This window comes from Argopecten irradians, chromosome 4 (genome assembly GCF_041381155.1).
Source record: "Argopecten irradians isolate NY chromosome 4, Ai_NY, whole genome shotgun sequence".
Lineage (NCBI taxonomy): Eukaryota > Metazoa > Mollusca > Bivalvia > Pectinida > Pectinidae > Argopecten > Argopecten irradians.
The window spans coordinates 41,458,642-41,476,589 of record NC_091137.1 but is presented as its reverse complement, the minus strand read 5'-3'; the positions used below and the strand labels follow the sequence as shown (position 1 = coordinate 41,476,589).

Here is a 17,948-nt window from a genome sequence, read left to right as displayed (position 1 = left end):
CAATTTGACTGAAACTTACCTGAAATGATCCTTACATAGCCCCTAACAAGTGTTGTTATTTTTTTTTAGTTTAATCCGAAATTCAAGATGGCCGCCATAGCCGCCATTGAAACCACATTTTGAACTTCTTCTCAAGTTCTACCAGTACGATTTGGCTGAATCTGGCCTGAGATGATCCTGATATGGTTCCGACTAAGTGTTGTTACATCTCGGGTTGATCCTTAATCCAAGATAGCCACCATTATACAGTTGTTTCATGCCTTTTTAGTCAACAGTCAAAAATCTTTTCCCCAAGATGTTGGGGCCAACCCGATGAATTGTTTCCCGTGGCCGAGGCCAAGGGAAACAGTTTATAGGGTTGGTCCAAACACCGAGGGGAAATAGTTTTTGACTTTTGACTGAAAAGCCATGAAACAACTGTTTTGCTACCTGAACAGCCATCTTATACGAATCACAAATTGTGGCGAGAACGACTTTTGCCGAAAAAATACCTGTATTTTGGTCTGGCGCGCCGATGTTTATGACGTCAACAATATAAAGCGCGTGCAAACGTTTCGCGCCGGTCAACAGTCAAACTATTGACCGGTCGATAGGCGAAATTACTTCATTTACATTTATATAGAGAGTCAGATAACAATACAAAATATCTAATAAATGTCCTATACGACTATTGCCTAGGTTGTTAGATGGCCGTTAAGGGCCTTGGGCCTCTTGTTGCATAAAGTGATGGTTTATAAACTGTCTTGAGCAGGACTGGCTTGTCCCCAACTAATGGTTAAAAAGTGTTACTGTAAACAGTATTAAGTAGTATTTGAATGATATTACTTCCGTATTCGAGTGTTGTAACTGTACCTAGACTGCGTTGAGTATATTGTGTAATAAGCCTTCATATTATTTCAAGATTCCAGGAACACGTCTTCGCTTTTTGTATCAATTGTTGGAATAGTTTTAATGAACATCTAAATGTTTCCAGTAATTTAAGTTTGTAAAATATGCTTTTGGAATAATCACGATTTATTGTGAACTTGACCTTTGAGCGAACCGGTTCTTTACATTTAGATTTATCTGGCGCCTGGCTTTCTGTCGTTGCGAAATGCATTTCTGTATAATTATGTGTCATTTATCTTAGTGGATATTATAAGAGGGAGATAATTGCACCCTTTTGACGTAGGCTATGCGCTACATAAAACTGGGGTGGTGGTTATGTAGCGTGACGGCACAGGTAGTGGCAGGCGAACGGTTTTGTTATTTACTTATGTTTTTTTTTGTGATATATGAATTTTGAATACAGGTATATATTTGCATCCCGTTGTTATGGTAAATTAGTTTAATCAAAACGTCGTATGTTGTATGTCCTATTATGGTATAAATTGTTCTTTGATATGAAAGTGATTGATGGTTTCAAAGTAATTGGTGTCTATAATTGTTTTATTAATATGATACGGAAGTACAAGACGACAAAGGAGACCAATATAATGATATATAATTCTTTGGGCTTGTTTTCCAATCCCAATTATTTCAAGTTCTGTGTGTACATATATCGATATGTGAATAAATACTGTTTAACCATGTATAATAACAAAGTTGACTGCGATAACCCTGCTATTATATATTGCAATGATTACATGTGTATTGGTATGTTTCTAAAGACGTTTGATATGAACAACCGATTATCATAACAATATGTAATAACCGGTGACTGCGATTGAGACGCCGCCTGGAAAACGGGAACGAGGCTAGACTTAGAGCAGGTACAGCAAGATCCCAAGGTATGTTTCAAATTGGGTTTTGTAATTTCGATATTATATATGTCTTTGTAATCTTTTACTGGGGTAAGATCCTAATGTAACTTTTGCAAGTACATATCGCAATGATAATTGATTTGTGAGGTACAGTGGAACACACTTAATTTGAAATCGGTTATATTGAAATACTGCTTAATTTGAAACGATTTATAATCCCTGTTCACACATATTCGTTGGTTTTTTCCTTGGTAACACTGAAATTTGGATAAATTGAAGAGATTTCTCATCCCCCAAGAACTTTAATATAACCGGGGTCCACTGTATATTAAGAGAGAGAAGACCTTTCATTATAATGAAGCATATTTACAGTTGAACCCACTTATTATGGTTACCGGTACATTGAAGTACTGCTTAATTTGAAATGTATTTTAATCCAATGTTCACACATATCCATTGTCTTTCTCCTTGGTTATATTGAAATCTGGATAATATGAAGAGATTTCTCATTCCCCCAAGATTTCAATATGACCGGGTTCCACTGTAATTTAGCTAAAAAAAAACTCATAATATTTGACAAATTTCTAAATGTGTTCTGCTTTAATCTAAGTCCTAGTACAAATGTGCATAATCACAGGAGGTAATTGAATGACTTAAGTACACCAGGTAGGTAAATCTTAACTTCGTGGTTCTGAAAAATCGATATGGCGCTTTGATAAGACATTTCTCGGTATTGGGGGTTTGTCCATATAAAGTGGTCTTTCTTGTCATGCCAAGCAAAACATTTCTGAATTAGTTTAAATATAACACAATAGTCAACGCAGTTGAAGTTAAATTTTGGATCAATGCACAAACATACGGACTACGTGTTTGTGTATTATACATTGTAAAGGAAACACTAGTATGTTCATCTTGTAAAAAATCTTAAACCAGAAATAGCCTGAATACAATGAGTGTATTTGATAAAGTACATGTTACACTAAAATGAATAAATACATGCACATGTTGTTTATTTGGACAATCCAAATTAAGCTGATTGAATGATTGATTTAATAGTTGTATAGTTAAAAAACAAATGTGCCATAAAATATGAGTTTAGGAACAACTTTTTTCATAAACGGTGCTGTCTGGACTGAAGAAACCCAAACTACCATCCCTGGTCGTCTAGAGAATACTAGCTTGTCAAATTTACCAACCATGAATGACTAGATGGAAAATTAAAAAAATGTTTGTCAATAATAAGACAGCCATCACAGACAAAGAACCATAATTTTGTAGACTGTATAAATATCTAAAGTTCCATCTACCTGTGCTTCTTCTGTGAGTCGATGTAAATAGACTAATGCTGGCGTCACACTGTCCCGCGAGTTGACACATGGATTTACACACGAAAAAAAAACTTCCAAATTCGGCACTGAAGCGTGGAGCGCATCGGGCCATTCGCGAGGCCATCTTAAGCCATCTTAAGATCGACGGGGAACTTTCTTATGCTCTATCCGGCAGTAACTTCGTGAGTGACAGCCAGGTCTATATGTCTCTCGCTGCTCTCTGCTCAACAGACAAAGTTTGCAGCCCGGCGCCAACTATCACTCACACAAGAGAGATCGTCATCTTCAATCTTTGCGTGTTGCGAATTCGTGTGTCCACACTCTTGCCTTCTCGTAAGTCCCTCTCATGCGACACGCTTAGAGACATCATCGGCGAATTCGTGGTACATCAATATTCGTCTTACCATCCGTGTAATCCATCGGCGACAATGGACACATTTATAACCACGAACGCAATACGAATGGGAAACAACGATGTTTATTCGAATGCGTCATGAAGAAGGTCCACACGACTACGTTAAAGCCCTCGAAGACCTCCTTGAAGACATGGTATCCTAGTACACATGGCTATCACGATAGGAAATCTACGATTTCCTAACGACAGCATACTTGACAACACAATAATCACTACAACAAAAATCTGCTCAATATGATAGTAGCTTGTGTCTAAACAATCTACCAGAGTAATACATCACACTCAGTCATCACTGGTGGAAACAGCATAAACAATACAGACTCTATTATTGATGATAATAAACACATGCGGAAACATAGCAGACTTATTTACTTTGGATGTAATTCAGTTGACAATAAAATTATACAATCTCCTGATATCATTTTCTCTCTATTTATTTCAACTCTCTGAGAAGCAAGCACTGAACAACCCTTTGCAGGCACAGAAACTGTTTTTCTATTTTTTTTGATATATCTACGATTTTTTTTTGCAAGATGTGTCTTATAATTAACATTGATAGATCCCTACAGTACAAATTTCAGACTCTGTATGCGGAGCTATACCTTGAAGACTATGGAAAATAGAGGGGGCTTGGGATAATATTATAAATGCGACGAAATATTGGATCATACACACTGAATCACTAGAAGATATGTTTAGAGATCACAAGCACTTAAAGTTATCAATTATTTCGTATTATTTACAATGGCATAGGATTAAATGTGTCTATAAAGTTAAATTAAAAGCTCAAAATGAATTTTGGACTATATCTGCAAAAATCATGATATTTAGGTCCTAAAATGCAATGAAATGATTAACTTTTTATTAAACGTAAGATAGCCAGGTTTTTGTCTAAAATTTTCAATTCACATTTTACAGTGATATTAATAATTATAACGTGACTTCTTATAGATATGGTTTTTCATCTAAACATACATCATAAAAATAATCAAAGCATAAAACAAGAATTATTACAGTGCATAAATTTGTGATGTTGCATCATATATGTTTCCCCCATGCCTTTGTTTTGATTTTTGAAAATGAATTTCTCAAAAGTTTTGGTTTTCAAAAATTACTGAAGTAAAAACATGTCAAAATGCTCACCCAGTAATGACACATCTCAAACTTTAACCATGTCCGAATATTTTTTTACTTCAAATTCTACAACATTAATTTCTTAAATATTCAATTTGAATATAATTAAAATTAATTTAGATAATGTGCTTAATAAAACGGATATATTTGTTTTGGGCTTTAACGATATATGAATGAATTTTTTTATATAATGTATTTGCATTTAACACTCTATATATCTGCCTAGAACGGGGGGGGGGGGTCGTGTTCGATGCCCCTCTTCGTACAAGAGACCGCGCTTCGTATTTACAACACAACGCCGTTATACGAGGCACATCGTGAGCGCCTTCATTCAATATCTCAGTGTGTCCTTCTTTCCAAGCTTTCAATTCGTACCTTCATTCCTCACAAAAAACAACAAATTATTCGCGTTGACCGTTCAGCTGTTTGAAAATTCGAATTACAATCCTGAAGCCTTCTATTAGAGTCACGCGTATCAGTATTTTCGATCCGGCATATCCGCTTCGGTGAAGGACGGTCCGGGTAAAGACCAATCGCTCGGGACTAATTTCACCGAAAAATCAAAATTATCATCTTCGTTTTAGCAATCGGCATAATCAATATAGGAACAGTGAGACTGCTGGCAATAAGAGATACGACTTTTCTCTGTCACAGAACAAATTCTACCGTACCAGAAGGAAAGTTTATCAAATACTGTGTTTTTCCTATACAAATGTTAATGCATTATGTAATGCACTTTAAGATAAACAATACGCGATATCAAAAATACATGGTTCTTTGCAGAGCATTGCGATTGCTGTTTTAATTGAAAAGTTATGAATTCTGTTGAATTACCGTCCAAAACAATCTTATTATTTCTTCCAAAAATGTAAAAACTTCATAAAATCACTTTTGTTTCACACGTAAGATAATGTTCAGGACGCCAATGTTGGTTCATGTAGATACCGTGTAATAATGTATCAATTATATATTCTAATTTTCACTGAGGTTAGACTCAATGAAAAAACTTAAAAATCCGGTTTTCATTTGCTCATGAACTTGGGGTATGAACTTGGTATGAACTTGGGGTATCCTTATATCATCGAGACATATCTAGACCTACTTTTGAAACAAATTCAACATGAACTGCTTCACAGTTACATTCAAATTGTTTTCAAGAGCAACTCAATCCATCACCCCCCCCATGAAATCGACCAAAGCCAGATTCAATCCTTAAAATACATTTTTGAGGTCCATATGGCGTTATAATACCATACAAACCGAATCAAAGGTCATTCATTTCTATATTAGATATGTAGTTCCTTTGACAAATGTCCAAATAATTATTTAATATTTATACATTAATTACAGGAAGAACGATGACTGCAGGACGTCACCCTGAAGAACTCAACGTTTGGGTAATGCCGTCACTGAAGGTATATTGACGTCTAAAATGAAAACACCGAGTCAATATGCTATATATTGAACGTCACGTGACCATGTATAGCTAAGGAAAATAGTGGAAAATCAGAGCATATCTAAATATATTGTAAAGTCTTTGTTTTGTGGACCGGTTCGCGTTTTCGCGGTCCATTCCAAATATAGACAGCATACTCAATTTTATCCGTCGATACAACATTTTATAACAAAGTACATTACCAAAGTGCTGTTCATTGCATATGGTAGGTATGTATTCCATATTTTGTCAGTAAGGAAGCCACCAATAATAACACTTTATATGATTCCATTAGCCAATCATGGCAGAGAAATGATTTATTTTTTGTATCGGTTGGTGGCTTTTTGTCGAGTATTTCAGTTTTTCTATTTAAAAAATGCAAATTGGCGCTCCTATATTAGTTTGTTTGTAACTAAGACGTAAATAAATTAATAAAGAAACTTGTGTGCATAAAAAAATGGAAAATCGGTTGGAGCTTTTACACTGAAAAGACAATCAATACCTTTCATAATAAAAACCCTTTGTTATTTCCTAAAATTACTCTCTATTAATGAAAACTGTTTTTACTGTTATCAAATAGTACATGTAGTACCCATGTTATGTGATTATTGTCTGTTTTAGATGATCCTTTTTATTTGTAAGCTGTAAGAACAGACAGACATGCAAAAACCGAATGGGACTGTAAACATGGCTCAGGAAGCAATCACAAGGACGCAGGTAAGCCAATTACATTATCTTTAAATAACACTTGTAAACAGATGTAAAGATTATTGTTTACTTTAAGAAAACAAAATTCATCAAACAATAAACATCAAAACATTCATTCAACCTTTAGGAATACTACGTCGTCTAAATAAACCATTTCAGTATGCTTAGAATGTACATGTCTTTAATTTCGTGTTATGTTTAGTTTCAGGAAAAGCTGAAACTTTTACTTGCCAAAGATGACAGTGACTGCGAACTACTTGTCGACGTTTACAACGACGTCAAAACTTGTGTAGAGGACAACACATTAGTCAGGGGACTTGTCCTACAGCACGATCCTGATTTTTTTTGAACATGTGAAACAAGGAATAACGGACTTGAAAGAAGTCGAATCGTCCGATTCTTGTTATCGGTAGTTTATTGCCATACCTTTGAAATGAGAGTAAAGCAATACAACAAAAAACGTAGACAAAGACGATATTAACGTAAAAGCAATAGTTATCACACTATAGCATTTTAATGGCTAGTTAAAACTCTGAAAACAGATTAATATACATTTTTACATGATATAGAGTTTATTTGATGTCCCTACTGCATTTTCTCTGAAACCTCTACTGTTTCAAGGGCTTCATACTAAAAAGGAACAAATCGTCGTGGTATATGTTTAAAAATATTCTTTATTTTTTCTCAAACCTCCTCAATTTTCCGGGTGGTTTTTTTTTTCTTGCTTCCTTTTTTCTTTAGGAAATTATCATGTAATATGATACGTGATTGGATTAATCTAATAAATGATTAAACTCTTTTCAATGAATTGCAGTTTACACTTTAGTTATAGTGGGTAACATTATATAAATACTACCTCCATTAGAGCGTCACTGGATATGATATCACTGTCACCCTCTAAATATATTATGCAGGTAGTATTTATTTTTATAATATCTAAAGCCTAGAAAAACCAGCTATTTGCAATCTTTTGAATATCATTTTAGCCAAGTCGAAAACCCGTCGGCAGTAAAATAACATATCAGCCTCCATACTGTAACGCTTACAATCATTGCAGTGTAAAAGAAGAATACTCACAATAAGCATTCAGTAAAAATGTAGTAGTTTGTCTTTATCAATGTCAATGAATTTTGGTTTCGTCCCGTCTTTAGTTTACAATATTAGCAACGTCATGAAGACGCTTGTAATTGCATGTCTTCCGTTCACCTAATCACGGGTATAAATAAAAATCAACATATAAATGTTTGGATGGTAAGCGGAAATGTGTAAATGGAAAGCTCCGGACTTAATTTGAAAAAAATGACAATGATCGACAGACTAATTTGGCAAAACTATTTATAAATTCATTTAAACCAGATTTGTAAGCGTCGCTTAAGAAACCAAGATAGCGTCGAAAAAGAAACGAAATGCTCAACTTTTTCGGATGGTTATTTTCCACTGTCGAAAATACACTATCATGATTTGCTAGGTGGTTGCAACGAGCGTGTCTATTTTCTCCTATTGTTCTAATGTTAACTGCCATGTGACAGTGTTAAATGCCAAATATCTCTCGACCAATCAGAATACAAGATTCTCGCTTGAAGTATAATAATAGCAAATGAAAACGACCGTATTGGAAGTTCTCAATCACGCTATAATTTATCAATATATAACAGTGGCGTAGGAAGATGAAACGTTAATGGGGGGGGGGGGGGGTGGGGGGGGGGGGGGGTAAAGGGGGGGGGGGGGGGGGGGGGGGGGGGGGGGGGGGGGGGGGGGGGTATTTTGTAACCCCCCCCCCCCCCGCCGCCGCCGCACCTACAGGAGGAGATTAATTCAACACACAACCATATATACTTTATATACTTTTTTCATATATCATTAAATATAATCCTTGTACACATTTATAGACAGTGGGGTCGCTAAAAGGAAATTAACGAAAACTGGCCAAATTAGCGTGTGAGCGCCGAAGGCGCGAGATTTTGGGGTCTGGGGTCGACCCCGGGAAAAATATTACGATTTAGAATGGCTGAGATGAATTTTACAGTGTATTTTGATGATTTTGCGAGCGCCCGAAAGTGCGAGATTTTGGTGTTATGGGGGTCTTTCCCGGGAAAAAAAATATTACGATTTAGAATGGCTAAGATGAGTTTTACAATGCATTTTGATGAATTTGCGAGCGTCCGAAGGCGCGAGATTTTGGAGTTTGGGGGGTCCGGGGGTCTCCCCCGGGAAAAAAATTATGATTTTAGAATGTTTAACGATGTATTTTAATGATATTAAAGCGTTCTTACCATGGTAATTTTTCGATTTAAAGTAACCTGCATTTAAAAATGATAATTGTGATAATTGTGTCGTCATATCATTGTGCATCCCTGCTCGATCTGAACATACCGGCTTCACACCATCGGCACATTGTTTTGTAACTCAAAATAATAATGAATTAATTGTCTTGCTAAGACATATAAACAAAGTAATCTTTTAAGAGACATTTTTGAAATACAAATGCAGAACGTAGAATCCCTTAATGGACATTTTTAGTGTAGTTCATGTGTATTGAATTACTACTATTAAAGGTTTGAACATTATGTGGAAATGCGCCGTGCAGCGGAATTTTTTTTAGAATGAAGTACGAAAATTGTGCAGGAGGACTCTTTTTTTCTTTCAAATTTGCATTTTTAGAACATTACAGTCGGCGAAAATGGGAGGGGGGGGGGGGCAAAAAGACATGTTTGCCCCCCCGTCCTGGGGAACGGGGGGCAGTTGCCCCCCTGCCCCCCCCCCCGCTTCCTACGCCCCTGTATAATCTTAGATATAAGATTCCTTATAGACGTATAATAACATTTTTTTATTTGATAGTGAGAGTTGAAAGCATCTTATTGTGTTTACATTTCACTGTTTAAGGAGAAAGCAGCGCTGGGAAAAGCAGCTTCCTTAATCTACTGATCGGAAGAAACGTCTACCAGAGTTAGCACGTCCCTGTACACACTGCATGTGTTGCATTAAGCAAGGTCCGAACCTTGAAGCACACGTCAGCTCGTTTGATGGCTCTAACTCGTGCGAGCCCCAAATCATAAGCGCAGATGCATTATCTGATGAGGAGTTCCAAGAGAAAGTACAGGACCTGGTGAATAAAGGCAATTGTGAAAATGCCTCTGACAGATGTATTGAGATCTTTGTACCTAGTACTTTATTAGAGGTAGAACATAGTACTCATTTTTATTACTATCTGGTTATCATAATATTTTCAGCAATCATACACATTCACTGAAAATGTCATTCTTTGAGTGAACATATTCTCCACTACATTACATATTTCATTTTGCTAGTTTTATACCCGTGTCGATCGAAACCTGAAAATAAGCATTTTCTGCATAGAATAAACAACGCTATTACTTCTGACCAAGCTTAGAAAATTGACCCTACATGTAGGGCGTTTACTTTCATTTTTCCATACGTCTCCCTTGACACCACCTAACTTTTGGCCTTTAGTTGAGCGTTCACCCATGTGGGAAAGACCCTGGGTTCTGTCCCTGGTTGAGACACGTTATATTATAGTCTTGCTGAGCGCTCAGCAAAAAGGCGTAGGACAGCTGGGTTTTCCGATGTTGCTGTCAGTGTGACTGGGTGGTTTGTGCTTGTTCTGTGTCTTTGCCAGCATGCTACAGTAGGATAACATTATAAAGATGGAAAATGTTCACCAATATTATTAACAGACACAACACGAACATACTGTAATCTACCCATCGGCACTTCCGGTGAGGCTACGATTTCTCTGTCTTACCCAGTACAATACAGTCTGCACGCGTAGAACGTATTCACGTAATAAACCTGAAGTTGTAAAATGTTCGACTCGTTAATAAAAATATGTATTATTATTATTATTATTATGTAAAACGTCATTTGCAAATTAATATTAAACCTGTGCTGTCAAATTGGACAATTGTCCAATCATCTTTGACCCCAAGCTCGTGCTCCACGCGCGTGCTGAACTTTGTCCGTATGATCATCGTAATCGGAAATCCAAATAAGTTAACATATTACGTTGACGTTTACCCGATAAAAAGACGATTGAAATGGTTTTGATACAATATGTGTTTATATTTCTTTGACTTTTTATATTTCAAAACTATTTATATTCTAGTTATTAAATACTTAAGAAGTGCTAAAACTTATCTTTAGGTGAGAATGAGTTGAGTGTCTCAGTACATATTTCTTGGTGGACACATGTATTTGTATATCAGATTTCCATTGGCTTAAAATGAAATATTTTTTATAAAGATGAGCCTATACCTGTGTTTAACATTGTCGACTCTTAATATTTCAGGACAATATTTGCCTTGTAGACACACCTGGATTCGGTGAAAATAAACGCTTGACGAGGTCACTGGTGAAGTACCTTCCCAAAGCTATAGGGATCATCTTTATTCTCAACACTACAGTGTCCCTCGGGATCGCTGACGACAGGGTGAGTTAAGTTCGAACTATTTATTATCGATAAATGTCTGACATGAAAACATGATTATCATTGCTTTTTTCGGTGTACAAGAACTGGAAGCATGTGAAATACTTTCGTTAAAACTCTGTTTGGCTTAAAAATCTTCTAATAGCCGTTTTGGGTTTTAAATTATTGTTTTCTTAAATGCACTAAATAATAACGTTTCAGCGCCCAAAATTATCAAGAATTCATTCTATTAATGAAAACATGTAACGTTAAAGGGAACCTAAAAAAGCCATGTAAATTTGAGTAAAATACATATTTAAGGCGTGTCAGATACCTTACTAAGTAATATATATCAGTTATTGTGCAAATGTGTCAAATAAAATAATTATAATGGAAATTCCATCTTTCTGTATTTTTAATCGGACCGGTCGAATGAGTAGTGTTGAACTTTAGTTACCTCCCACAATGCACTACGCAAATTAAATGAATGTAAACAAAATGGTGGGTTAAAAACGTGCGTAAAGCGAACGCAAACGAACTCCGATAGGGGCCGCGGTGGCCGAGTGGTTAAGATGTCCCGACATATTACCACAAGCCCTCCACCTCTGGGATGCGGGTTCGAATCCCATGTGGGGCAGTTGCCAGGTACTGACCGCTGGCCGGTGGTTTTTCTCCGGGTACTCCGGCTTTCCTCCACCAACAAACCTGGCACGTCCTTACATGACCCTGGCTGTTAATAGGACGTAAAACTAAACAAACCAAAAAACAAAACAAAAAAAGAATTCCGATAGAAAACAGAGTACGTCAAGAGTCAGTAACGTGCGCTATTGGGAAAGTAGGTAAATATAAATGGATCGCCGAAATACAAAAGACGGGAACAACTTCCCACTTTATACTTGCGTGATGTACATAATTATGTGCAATAAGTCAAGAACCTTCCTTCGCGGTGCCCTGTCGAATGTTTGACTTTTGACTTATCATTCTTACGCTAAATACAAATTGTTTTTTAACAAACATTAACAAATATGGCTTAAACTTCATTTGTCAACCATCGTAAATTAGAAAATAATCTTAAAATTTGGAAAACTAATTCCTTGTCATGTCACCAAGTTTGTTGTTCAAAATAACCTCGCTTTCGGCCAGCTTTCGTGTTCCAAAAATAGAATATGACGGTCTATTTTCATCATTTTTGGGGTAGGTATTCCCCACGTTTTCCTGTCGTTTTAGATAACCAATCACGGTATTAAAATATTCAATAAACATGTGAAAAACATATCTAAGCATACAGAACAACTTATTTATGGAAGGTCCATACTTTTGAAAACCGCGCCAGTTCATATGACGCGAAACCGGAAGCTGCCGAAGTTGTTTCGAATTCCAGAATGGTTTCCGATTAGACTGGTTCCCTTCCCTTAGTTCTCTACTCTCCGCCAGGCTGCGCTCCGCTCACTAGGGACCGGTAGACTGGTTCCCTTCCCTTAGTTCTCTACTCTCCGCCAGGCTGCGCTCCGCTCACTAGGGACCGGTAGCGGGTAACCATGATGATTTTTTTGATTGGTCAATCTACATATCCGGTTCGCTGGTACCACTTTTTTTAGACGTGGGAAACCCCTTTACGCACGAAGCGACGGAACTTAACGTAAAGAATAAATAATTTATTTGAACGATATATAAACAAAATTAAATAAGATCTTAAGTTTTGAAATCATTTCGTGCTAACAGAGTTTAGAGTGTTCATAGGAACGACGTTAATGACGTTATTTTCTCTTAACGGAAGTAGCCGTCTCCATGATGACATATCATGCTCAGAAATGATGCGCACTACTCTGGAGTTGGAATTCCCACTCAAGATGGCTACCCGCTACCGGTCCTCAGTGAAGCGTACGCAAGGGAGGTAACTGAGGCGGGAACCAGTCTACCGGTAGCGGGTAACCATGATGATTTTTTTGATTGGTCAATCTACATATCCGGTTCGCTGGCATCACTTTTTTTAGGCGTGGGAAACCCCTTTACGCACGAAGCGACGGATCTTAACGTAAAGAATAAATAATTTATTTGAACGATATATAAACAAAATTAAATAAGATCTTAAGTTTTGAAATCATTTCGTGCTAACAGAGTTTAGAGTGTTCATAGGAACGACGTTAATGACGTTATTTTCTCTTAACGGAAGTAGCCGTCTCCATGATGACATATCATGCTCAGAAATGATGCGCACTACTCTGGAGTTGGAATTCCCACTCAAGATGGCTACCCGCTACCGGTCCTCAGTGAAGCGTACGCAAGGGAGGTAACTGAGGCGGGAACCAGTCTAGGTTTCCGATACGCTACGACATTCCACTTGGATATTTTTTTTCAATAGGTGAAAATTGTCTACATATAATATCGAATGTTTAAAATCATTAGATAAATCAAATAAAAGCAATGAAATGAATATTAGATGATATCTCTGAGGTTTTTGCGGTCCCTGTCGTAAATGGGGATGGATTTTCAAACACCGGATGTAACGTTCGTCGCTATAAATGATAAGAGGGGACCCGTCCGGACCGAACTTCCGGAATTCTTAAAAAAATCGCCTACGGATTTCATGAAAAAAACACAAAATTTGGAGAAAAAAAAATAAGCAGACGTTAACCAGATACGATAACACAAAAACGAATGACCTGATGTGTAATGTTTTTTTTTATTGCATGATTTTAAAAAGATAGTCAAATATGACCCTGGATGAAATTGGGTTAGGGTTGTGAGTTACAAACTTCAAGCTTACAAAATTGTTAAAATTTGATCGAGGACCCCATGTTTTATATAATATTTGAAAAAATATATTACCTTGGGTATATCATATAAAACTTATGTAAAATTGACAATGATTTTCATTTCCTTTTTTGCCTATTCATCGATTTTTCAGGGGCGAAAATATGGCAAAACATGTTAATTACGTATAGAAACGGTCCTCGGTAATAACGAAAAATTACTAAGCATTTGTAAAAATACAATAGTTTTTTATATTGTTCTATCGTTAGAAATTAAGGACAAAACATCACCAGGATTGAGACTACATTCACCCTAATATTCCGGAAAACATATTTCAAGAATTTTTCTATTTTCGGCCAGCAAATGTGTACGGATGGTATATTTCAAACTCAAATCAGTCAAACCTCGATGATTCGAATTTCGATGAATCGAATTTCTCGCTGTATCGAACTTTATGTCTGGTCCCGAATTTCTTCACTATATAACATTACTAACTAACCCATGTATGAATCGAAGTTTTATGAATCGAAGTTCTCGATGTATCGAACTTTTTTCATGGACCATTTGTTATAGAATCATAGGTAACTGACACTCGATGATTCGAATAAAAAATTACCTGTACAGATCAGGTGTTCGCCCATACCCCGCGGCATGCTGTCACACCTAGCTGTCTCGCGACGGCCCTTCGCCGGACAATAGGGATTATGACAGCTTGTGTTGCTAGCTTGATATCATCCAGATAATCAATATCACTAATCCGGCCGATACCCGATGCTTGTGTTTTTACAAGCTGCGTTATTAAATCATTAGTACGGCAAAGATACGGTTAGTCGTTTTTGATGTTCGCCGCCGCCATTGGTGTGAGCGGTTTGTAGAATTTACGGAACGGTAAAAAGCGAGCCACATTCTTTAGTAACTCATACTCAAAACTGTTACATTTGCACAACTTTGGCATAAAATATTGGAGCAAATCGATCATTCTAAATCGAAGTATTTTGTAGGTGTTGTAGCGCTTTCGGTTCCTCCTTTTTAGTTTCGTTTTTACAACGTGTTTTCCGTTTTTATATTCATTCCGTAATATTAACCATCGCTTAAATAGTCACCAAACGAACACTTGTACATGGGTTAGGCCTAGTACACGTAAGTCTTGTTTATAATATAACGTATGTATTGCTAACGATAGCAATACATGTGATTAATTGCATACTTTCGTTTTTATTTTATTTTGCTTGTGGTAAATACAATGATGATAAAGTTTACGGAACGGAGACGACATGTACACAGTTGGTCATGGTAAAAAAAACATCGGTCTTATTTCAACCACGAATAATTCGAAGTCTCGATGTTTCGAAGTTTCTCTGACGGTCCCTTGAACTTCGATACATCGAGGTTTGACTGTATCTCAAAAAGTAGTTCAAGAATACCCATTTTCTATACAGATTTGAAATCTGCATGAAAAATGCAAGAAAATAATAACTGTTAGAAAAAAAATGACATGGTTTTCCCAAAAGTATAGAGCTACCTTAAGGTTCATGTCCCTTTACTAGAAATATAATACTTTGCATCCTTTGATTTATCATTATATGAGCAATATAAGGATATATCATTTTTCTTCATAAAACTATCCTACGGTAAGTTACCTTTCAGTTGACAACTTTACCTGTCATAGATAAACAAAATGCTAGCCAGTTAGAGTTTTTAAAGTAAAATCATGGTCGACATACACGACATGTTGTCAAATATTCAAATTGAACACGACTATTGCTGGTACCGCATCTACATGTAGCATATACACGGTAGAATTTTGTTTATCTTTCAACTACACGTGGTTTTTTAAAAATAAAACCGGAAGCGAAGTTGATTGGCTGCCGTTTGCTCTACTAAATGTGTATACGGCGGCCATTACAAATGTGTGAAATAGAAGGGTCTCGGAAGTATTTCATTGTACACAGTTGTTTAATTTCATAAATGGGATGTAACATGGGGGCAAAGGAGTACATAAGATCCTAATATAAAGGTATGTGTACGTTTTCCCGGCATTGCATGGACGATATATTAGAAATATGCCGCTGACGTAGCGTAGGCCAAATCTGGCCTACGATTTCACATTTTTAAGAGGTACCGCGAGCTGACTATATATTAGGCAAAAAAAAAACAAAAAAAAATTAAAAAAAGCCTAATAATATAGGCAGATTTAGCGGACTAATGCCCCTGGGGCCTTTTGAATTTTTAAAGATATCTTACAGGTTCACAGTCGCATTACTACAAAATGCACCTGGGTTTTGTTAAATTGGTTCATGGGCAAAAGTAAATGGTAGGTGTAACAGGTCTTTCTTTTGTATTTGATTTATTTAAATTCATTTACTATAAATATTTTTATTTTTATTATTTTTTTAAATGAATTCACACCAATGTTCTAAAAATATGATACTGTTGCCATTTTTTATAAACGTGATTAAGAGATCCTGAAATTGTATACTAATCCGAAATAAATAATTAATATAAATGTTTTTTCTTGCGAATCACAAACAGTCATGATCATATGATCGGCAGCTTTCATTTTGCAAAACAATTTTCGTCCCATATTAAGCCCTGGCAGTAATTCCCTGAAGGATTGAATAGATGTCTTGATATTACTTAGCATAAATTATATCAAGTTGAACCAGAATTAGATAAACAACAAGACAATATTAAAGTTTTCCCTTGTAATGGATGTCGTCGATATAAGTATAATCTTGGTGTCTCTCTGAGGGTCATTTATCGCGGTCAAGGTGCCCTTTTCTAAACCAAGCATCGTGTTCTTTTTCCTGTGAGAAACACTATTGAAGTGACTGTATCTGCTAAGGAACTTAATGTGAAGTTTCCCAATAAACATTCGATATTTGAAAGGAAGAGGGAAAACAAGAGAAAAGCAGAGACAAAATCCCTCTTTCCATTGTCATATATTGCAACGAAAATAATGTGTTCTTAAAGAGGATAATATGCTTGATACATTGTTTTTTTGATATTTTGAAAGGGTGTTCTCATCATTGATGAAATTAAACGGCTACATGAAGAGGGCAAAATTCCTTCTTTTGACACAACAAAAATGTTATTCATCGTTAACAAATGGGACCAAATTAAAGTAAAAGAACGAAAAGTCCACAGGAGTGAAATCATCGGGAAAATGAAGACAGTCTGGCCACATTTTCAAGAAGAGCAATTGTTGCCACTTAGCGTACAATACGTAAGTAAAACCCAATTTGTGACAACAAAAATATCAATGTTTTATTGTTTATATACAATGTAGATCATTTAACGCGTATTTTGTTTAAATACGTTTGTAACACCTTTGGGGCTTTAAACTGAATGTTTAAAATCAAATATTAAAACTAAACAGTACATACCCTTTAAACATAGTCTCTTGAAAAGCTATTTAGCGTCTTGTGGGTAGGTATCTACTCTAATGTCACATTTTTTAGCGAATCTGACGTTGTATATACGTGTATGTCGTTTTCATAAAAGCCATTTATTCCGTGTTGTTGATACACATACCAAATTAGTTTTCAAATTGGCGAAAAATATATAAGCGACTGATCATATTTCTTCATACCATTTTAGGTTTTTTCAATATTTACTTCAGGAAATAGCATAAAGCATAAGTGTGTTTTTATGCCCACATTAACAAATCTCATTTTATCACGTTATCGTAAAGGTTGTCCCATAAATAATGTTTCACTTTTAAAGTTCATTCTATTTTCATTTTTTTATGCATTATTTTGGAGTTTGAATATCAAATTGCCAGTATGAAATGGAGAGATAGAACGACAACTCTGTTACAACAGAGTTTTCGTTCTAGAACGAAATGTTAACACGGCTAAATAAACCTATCAACCCGCTTATTTTTCGCGATTTGGGTAATAAGGAAACTAACCGATATATTTTGCTGAAATCTTTAATGTTAGTTAATCTCAGCGTGATCTATCGATTGAATTAATCGTGTCAGCAACGAAAATTCATTAAAGGTGAT

At 36.1% G+C, this 17,948-nt stretch overlaps 1 pseudogene; it reads left to right on the top strand.

Moving 5' to 3' along the window:
- The first annotated feature begins 877 nt into the window (after window positions 1-877).
- The window catches only part of LOC138321699 (uncharacterized), a 32,489-nt pseudogene continuing 15,418 nt past the window's right edge, over window positions 878-17,948 (top strand).